The sequence below is a fragment of the Hippopotamus amphibius genome, chromosome 4, assembly GCF_030028045.1.
Source record: "Hippopotamus amphibius kiboko isolate mHipAmp2 chromosome 4, mHipAmp2.hap2, whole genome shotgun sequence".
Classification (NCBI taxonomy): Eukaryota; Metazoa; Chordata; class Mammalia; order Artiodactyla; family Hippopotamidae; genus Hippopotamus; species Hippopotamus amphibius.
In genome coordinates, this window is record NC_080189.1 from 109,701,886 (window position 1) to 109,711,045 (window position 9,160).

A 9,160-nucleotide genomic window follows, 5' to 3' on the forward strand; every position below is an offset into this window, starting at 1 on the left:
CCTTCCTCTCTCCCTGCTCTCCCGGCCAGGCACCCACTGCTTGGACTTCTCACTGCTTTCCTTCTGCAGACCAGCATGATTATCTGCAAAGAGTCCTGCACTCTCAGATGGGATTTTCATCCAAATTAGAGCTGTCTGATAAAATATGCACTGCCCACTTACAGCTGCATTTCAGAGAGACAACAGATTTTGTATGTATGTGTTACATCCCAAATATTATCTCTTATCTATCTGAAGTTTAATTGGGTTTTTTTTATATATATATATATATGCTAATACATATACAGGCCAAATTTGTCAATCTTAGTCCAAATTTAATATCTGCCATCACCTCACACACACCATTTAACGTCAGAGGTTCTCCATTTCTTCATGACTGAAAGGAAGGGGTGAGGCTGCTAGGAGAAAAGAACAAAGACGAGGGCCGGTACTAATCTCCCAACGACTGGCTCTGTGTTAATCCACTCAATGTATGTTATTAATCTGACAGATTCTTACTGAAAACCTCCTGTGTGCCAAGTGATGTCTTCTGTACAAAGTCATCAAAGATGAACACAATGCAGGCTCAGGAGTGAACACAGTGGTTCCATCCTACCTTCACAGTAACCCTATGACGAAACAGTTATTCCTATTTTATACGTGAGGAAAATGAAACATGGAGGATCTATCACAGAACTAGTCAAAAAGGAGTTAGATATTGATAGGATCCCAAACCTGAACATATTCCTTTACAAAGTTCTGCTTCCAAACAGCTCTCAAAAGACCAGGCAGGATGGAGTCTTAGCAGCAAAAGTACTCTGACTCTGTGACCGGTAGACATCCTTGTTTACTCTCTTCCACGTGGGAGTGTTTTAAGGCTTCCTGGTATCCCAGACTAGCCAATGGTGTGTTTGTGACCCAGTCAGTCAGTTGTTCCTAGAGGTGTCACTGTGGTGATGCCCCAGCAAGAACTCTTCTCAGTGACGCCATGTTCAAATGCCACCTTCTGCTTTCTCCACATCCCAAGCAACGGTGGAATGCTTCAGGTTAACCTCAGACTTTTCTCTTTCCATACATTTATTTCCATTGTTTTCCTCCCCCATCATTTAAATTCTGAATTTCACGTTTCCCCAACCACATCTCCTATTTTTATCTTGGAAAAAAATACTACTGGTGGACCAGCTGATGAGTCACAGGTGGGCTAAATGTTCTGGCATTATTTCCCCTGCTGGATTTATTAATGTGTCTGGAAGCTTTGCCAGTGGAGACAGAGATGACGACAGAGTTCTGTTCTACGTGACTAGGTGTTTACAGCTTTGCTTCCTATTGCCATCAGCAGATGCTTATTCTAATAATAAAGTAATGAAGAAGCAGCCTTCCTGGTTATTTTGGTATTTAACTCTGGAAGAACGCATCTGTAAACGATTGATAAAGAGGAGAAACCAGAATTGGATCCTACTGTTTTTTTCTCTTATTTCTATCAAATTTGTGTCTTAGTTTGTTATTCTAAGATAAGGGCAAAGGTTTTTTGTGTCAGGATTTTAAACTTTCACTGTGGCCCTGGGTTATTAAGGCTAATCAGAGGGTTACACACATCAGAATCCTCAAAAGGGCTTGCTTAGGACAACAAATGCCTCGGCCCTTCCCAGACATACCCTATCAGAAATCTTTTAAATGAACTCCCCCGATGATCCAGGTGCCTACAAAAGTTTTGGAACCACTGCTTGACCCTGACCTTGGAGTGAGAAGGAGCAGCAACTGGAATGCACCACCTGCTTGGAGGGGAAGAGCAGATGGAGGGAGTTTCCATATTGGATTCGTGGCTCATACTCAAAACAAAGTAGGTAACGAGCATCTAGTCTTTCCCTCCTTGTCTCTTATCTCTGCCCACTCACAGGTAGACTTCAGGATGCCATGCTGTTATTCTTCCCCAATTTAAGACTGCTTATGTGCACGTGTGTGTCTCTGCACGCGTGCCTGCACATGTGCCTGCACGTGTGCACGTGTGCATATATTTGATAAGGTACCATAGTAACTGGGAGAAAACCCTCTTAGTCTTTGGTGAACAGGAAAAAGACTTTTACTTAATGGCAGGAGGTAATTTATAACTTTCTATTCATTTTTCTTTGTAATTAGAAAACTCGGAAGATTTTGAGCTGGGGTTGCGGGGCAGGACAAGGTTGACGTACAACCACTTAACAAGCTGAACGACGTTCCCTCTGGCTATCAGTCCTCCATATCACATGGCAAGTAAACCACTGTCCTCCCTCCCCAAAGCCCAGGGGCCTGGAGATCCAGATGGACTGTGGCCCACCAGACATGCTGACTGGGTGAGATGGGCCCTGAAACCGGATCCATGGGGACAAATTCCATAAAAATACTCGTGCTGACTTACGATTCTTCCTCTTACCATACAGCTGAGCCTGAGAACAGAGGAAACGATGAGGTCACATCCCAACTCTGCCCACAGCCGGGCCGATGCACTGACTGGGAGTGACAGAAATCCAACTCAAACTAGCTTAACCAAAAGCGGGAACGGATCCCTCTGCACCTGGGAAGGCTGCAGAGGGAGCCGGCCTGACTGTTTTGGGAAATGCAAGTTCTGGGTCTCCTCCTCCGTCCCCTTCTCTCCACGTGGCTGCGTTCCCCTGAAGCAGAAGCAGATGGTTTCCTCAAAGCACTGGGGGTGGGATAGCAGCTGCCGCGGACGCGGGCTCACCTCACTCAGCCCGACAGCTCCACAGGAAGAGAGCACACACCTTTCTCAGGGCCATCCCAGGGAAGACCTCTCATTGGCAGAACTGGGGTCACCTGCCCACCGCAGGACCAACGTCCACGGCCAGAAGCAAGGCAGAATTGGCCAGTCCTGAGGATGTGGATGGGGGGGTGACGGGATGGTGACGTCAATCAGAAGTCCCGCAGGCAAGGAGAGGCAATTCCCCAAATTAAGAGATGACAGCAGCAGAGGAAGAGACAAACACTGAGCAGATACAAGCATCCATTATTGTCATCTGCCAGCCTTGTGACTTTGGCAAATGAATTGATTCGTCTGTGCCACATGGGGTTGTTATGAGTATTAAATAAGATAAATTATACCCAGCCCTCAGCACGTAGTGAGAATCAATACCCAGTTACTATTACTGCCAACCAGTTTCCTTCTAAGAATTACAAACCATGCAAGCATATGAACATAATTAAAGCCAATTTTATTTGTATGATCAAAAATCCCTGGGAATTCTAGTTTAAGCTTTGTGAGAAGGTATAGCGAGAAGACGAGCACCTACTATGCAAGCTAAATTGCAAATAAATCGGTATGCTGGCCTACTGTCCAGCAGAATTGCTGCGTATCAAAGGCAAATTGCATATTTTAAGAAATGAAACCTGGAGATAGCTCCTTGCACTAATGAGCCTAGCAGTCCTCCATTAAAGACTAGGGCTCTGGCCTCTAAAAGGAGGCAGAGTGAGCCCTAGAACCAGGCCTGGCCCTCAAGCAGGACTGCTGGCTCCCTGCTGCTCCCCCTACTTCACCTCCTGGGCAGCTTGGCCCGGACAGGAGAGTGGACACAAGGGCTTCAGAGCAGCCACTCAGTTCCTTTCACGCAAGCAGCCTCCTTGCGGATCATGCAGATCAGCAAAGAGAGGAGGCATCTGCAGGCCCCTGCTGGCCGCGTGGCCGCCAATTCCACGGGGAGGCCCCTCTGTCTGCGGCACACCCTCCAGGACCCTCCAGGACAGCGAGCCACTGCCCACGGGCTGAACGCCTCCCTCTGTAGGATGTGCTCCCTGCCGGCTCCTCTCCCAGGGTTCCACCTCCACCACCCCAGCAGCTCCCGGCTCCCTCAGCTGCGAATCAAGGCAAAGATGCTGTCTGCTGCCTGCCGCGGCCTCCTCTGCCCGCCTGCCTGTCCCTCCCTAAGGTCTTGTCAACTTCGACCACGTCCGCTAAGTTTACCAACTTCATTTTATTCTGACTAACCTTTTCCTCCAGAAAAGCAGAGCCCCATCTGCATTCCCTCTTAGATGAATTCAGGGCACACAAGAAAAATGCATATTGTACAGACAGTGCAGCAAAGGACACAGACAAGGAGACTGACCAAGGATTAAAGTGGATCTATGAAATGGCTACAGGTGCACCGCCTTCCCCCCCAAAGACCACCCTCACCCTTCTATAGCTATTGGGTACCTCCGATTATAAGGCCACCCTGCTTGCAGTTCAGGCTTCATCACCTTGGGTGGGGTGTCACCTGCATACCCCCAATGCCAGGTGGGAGCAATTTCCCCAGATGCTCAAGTCGCTGGCTCCTTTCTCAATCTGGCAATGTAACAAGCTAGGAGGGAAAAGCCTAACACTGAAAAAGAAGCAAAACAGGTCCTGGACGTCCCCTGGTCACCTCAAGCATCAGCAGCAGTTATTCTTCTAACTTCATGGCCGCAGAGTTGGCTACATTAGATGAGGTGTGTGTTGGAGAATATCATTAATCATTTTCATGGATTTTAGAATAAGAACTACCTGAGTCGGAATCTCAGTCCTGGAACTTACTAGTTCTATAACCATGGGGAAATCAGGCATCTCCCTGTCCCCCAATCTCAATCTCAGATTTTTAAAATAGGGGTGACATGTCCCAGGACATTATTTCACAGAATTAAATGAAACAACATGAGTGCAACGCACGGCATTAGGAAGCAGCTAGAACGCGTGGTAGCTGGCACCGCTACTCAGTGAGAGAAGGAGGTGCCAGACGCCATGTACGGGACACATGAGAGGGCACTGCTGCATCAGGAGTCGTCAGGACTCTGACATGGGGCTGCTTCCTACAAGGTGTAGGAAGAGGCTTCCAGTCAGAGGCACCCAAGTGTTTAGAAATTCATGTTATAATTAATGTATTAAATATTTTAAAATAGTGAATACACAAAAATTAAAATGAAGATACAGTCCAGATACCCCAAGAGGGTTTGTGGTGAAGGACTGCTTATGAGGCTGAAGACAGGCGTAGCCACTCTGAGATGGGCCTTCTACCCGACGGTGGGAATTCGGACTTAATTCCGTGCATGATAGGGTGCCACTAAGGGTGACACTTGGTCAAAACTGACATCCCTCAGTGCTCCTGAATGATGCCTGGGACTCCGGGATTCCCCCTCTAGGTCTGTATACAAACAAAAGACGGTTCTTTGAAAGGTTTCTCCATTTAATGGTTACCCTAATATGTTTGAGTTCACACTTTTTAAAAAGTTCTCTTGCCATTATAACCATGGTGATGTGGCTGGCCTCTCTTCCTCAGGGAGTGTAGTTTTCCCTTTTCATCTGAGAATAACGTAACAATCACTCCTGGTGGGGAAAGGCTCCGCTCCACCCCAGGGAGATGAATGTAAGGAGCAGGAGATGGGAGAATTACCAGCTGCTGGACCCCAGGCACCGCCCCCAGGCACACCTGGGGGCCTGCGCACACTCAGTGAGTCACTCTTTTTAAAAAAATCTCCCGATGGTTCGGAACTTTGAATTCAGTTATGTTTGGGTTTGAATCCCTTCATTGTCACTGCCAACCTGTGTCACTCCAGACAGGTCACAACCCCTCTGAGACTAAGTTTATGAAAATTGGCATAATAATCTCAATGTTACAGAACTATTGTTAAATTAAATGAAATTATTAAATTTTACATGTTCTGGGTAAATAATCGGAGCTTGAGAAAGGGTGCGTATTATGAAAGGACCTTACATTTTTACTAGAGGTACAATCCTCTGAGCATTTTGTTCATGATGGGTCTCTTGGTTTAAGGCAAATGCCACATCAAGACATTTTCTGTCATTAAAAACCTTAATAATTAGATGGGCTTCCCTGGTGGCGCAGTGGTTGGGAATCTGCCTGCCAATGCAAGGGACACAGGTTCAAGCCCTGGTCCAGGAGGATCCCACATGCCGCGGAGTAACGAAGCCCATGCACCATGACTACTGAGCCTGTGCTCTAGAGCCTGCGAGCCATAACTACTGAGCCCACGTGCCGCAACTACCGAAGCCTGCATGCCTAGAGCCCATGCTCCACAACAAGAGAAGCCACTGCAATGAGAAACCCTCGTACCAAAACAAGGAGTAGCCTCCACTCGCCACAACTAGAGAAAGCCCGTGTGCAGCAATGAAGACCCAATGCAGCCAAAAATAAATAAAAAATAAATCTTAAAAAACATATTTAAAAAAAATTTTTTTTAAAAAACCAAAACCTTAATAATTGGATACCTGACTGCTATTTTGTAACACAGGGAGACTGGTTTTCAGGAAATAGAACTCAGGGCAGTTAAGACTTGAGGGCGGGACGTGGAGATGTCAGTGTGGAGCTCAGAGGACATCAGACCCTAGAGGAAGCGGGGAGCCTGGAGGAAGTTTCAAGGGGATGAAGGCGACCAAGGAAGGCAAGATGAGCTGTACGTGGTGCTGGGAGGGCTCACGAGAGGAAAAGGCTCGTCACAGCTGTCTGAGGCGCCCCTCGAGGCCCAGGGTCACAGCTCACCTTCTGGGACAGTCAGACAAGCACCCTCTGTGGGGCATCGGGGTGAGAAAAGATAGAAATGAGCAGCTGTCCAGAACCAATGCATTCACCTGGCTGCTGGCCAGCCACTCTCCGGACCACCTCTGCTCTTTTCATACTGTTGGAGGAGCAGTCAGACCCACTGTTACTAAAAGCTATTTTGTGCTGACAAGTACAATTTTCATGCACTGATGGGAGACAGGATGTATGAGAGTTGAGTGATCTTATGATACTTACCTTTCTAAGGATGGAAGGGACTAAGTTATAATACGATAAAGCAAGGGTTGAATTATTGGCTATTCCTCAGGAAAGAAGGAGGGAAGTCATAAAATAATTTGCTGTGTAAAAGAAAATTTATTTTCTAGAATGAATAGTGTTCTGACACTCCCCGGAAGGCTAACAACAAGGCTGGGAATGGAGAGAACTCACAGTACACTACTCTGCTGACAGAGGCCCTGTTTCGTAAGTTATGCTGTGTCTCAATAAACGTTTACATTAAAAACTTCTTATGTGTCATGTTATCCTGGTACGAACGACGAGCACTTTGTTAACAGACAAGGGAATTCTTTCTGAGGCACAAGGAGCTCACAGACGGAACTATCTTCAGGAACCCCCTAATTCAGATAGAAAGCCAAGGTATAGATAAAATACCTTCCGCAAACATAATTTTATTAAATGGTTTCTGTGCACCAGGATGCACCTGTTCCTTCAAGGTGCCTGTCCACAAGTAAACCTCAGGTGGCTCTGAGACAGCACACCCTGCCCAGAGCGATCACCCGTGAGGCGTGGGAGAACACTCACCCAGCTTGGGGCCTGTGTCCTATTTAATCCCCCGTTTCAGATGCGATTAAAAAGAAATCCATGCTTAGCCAGGAAAAAAAAAAAGGCTCAAGAAAGTGCCAAAGTCTTCTCTAAGACATACTGATGCACTCCCCTGCCTGAATACACAGAGCCAGGCGGTGCCAGTTTCGGCTGTAATTCGGAGAAGTCCCTCTTTGAGATTGAGGCCTGCCTGCGGAGCTGGACCCAGCCTGCGCGTGTGCACGCACACACACGTACATACACGCACACATGCACACACACAGAGGCATCGAGTGTCTATTAAGGATGTTGCATAATGCCAGGTCTGGAGAGAGAACCGCCACTTACTGCCAATATCAGGACCGTGATCCTCAGGACACATGTGTCCAGGTGAAACTAGAGCAGCCAGGTTCTTACGGGATTAACACTGGATCTTCATAAAAAATGCTTCCGGAATGAAAATGACACAATGTTACAGCCATTCAAGCTTCTGTCCCTTCTCTGGTTATCTTACTTGCAGCAACTTACCACTTTATATGGATAATTTGTGCATTTCTACATATAACTATGTTTTTATTTTATATAAGGCAAAATTTATTATACATCATACATTTATTTAACTACTATAGAACCCAAAATCAATGGACTTAAATCCTAGGTTGAAGTTCAAATAAAAGAGCAGTTAATCAAAAAATACGACTATTTTCAGACTTTCTGCTAGCTTATTTTCTTCCTACATTTTGTAAACTAGACCTTCCCCATTTTCTGTTTTATTCAAATCTATCTCACCCCTAAATTATGCCATTATGCACGCATGCAGACACACACACACCCCTTTCCTTCCCAAATTAATAACTGTGAAATATATATTTGGTTCCTGGCACACAGCTCCTAAAACCCTTGTAATCTCTGCAGTGATGAGTGTCTTTAGCATGCTGATTAGATGAGTGGGGGCTGGGGGCCACTGGATCGAGTCAGGATGGGGACTGGTGGTCATAAATACCGAGGCATAATTAAAGGGTCCGAATTTTTGGTTCCATTGTAACCCCATCCCCAGGGAAGGGAGGGGGCTTGGAGATTGAGTTCAGTGATTTAATCAGCCATGTCTAGGTAACGAAACCTCAGTGAAAACCGCACCACGACGGGGCTTGGAGAGCTTCTGGCTGGTGGACACGTGGAGGTGCCGGGAGGGTGGAGCCTCCGCGCCCTGTGCCCTCTCACCTTGCCCCCGAGCATCTCCTCCATGGGGCTGCTCCTGACTGGCATCCTCTGTAATGAACTGCTAATAGCAAGTGAAGCACTTTTCTGAGTTCTGTGAGCCGTTCCAGCAAATTATTGAACCTGAAAGGAGGGGGATGGAGGAAGCCCAAACTTTTCAACCCAACTGGACAGAAGATGGGTACCCCGGGTATCTGAAGTGGGGCGGTCTTGCAGGACTGAGCCCATAACCTGTGGGATGTGGGCTAAATCCGGGTGGTTTCAGAACTGAATTGAATTGCAGGACATCCAGCTGGTGTCCAGAGGGCTGGATAGCTGGCTGTTGGTGTGGAAAACCCACACATCTGGTGTCAGAAGGGTGTGAACTGTAAACTCAGTTGAGCAACTACAGCTTTTTCAGTCCCTTCTCATCATGGAGCCTTCACCTCAGAACAGTCAGCACCAGCTCCTTAGTACAGTCCGTCTTCTCTTCTGCTCATGTGTTTTCCCTTTTATACAGCATCATAAGTTTCTCCCTTATTCTTGACTTTACTAATAACTAAGAATAACAGATACAGAAAAAAACCAGAAAACTAAGATAGAAATTGGTAACTTACTACACATCACACACTATGTTATGTGTGGTATAAAAACTATCTTTAGTT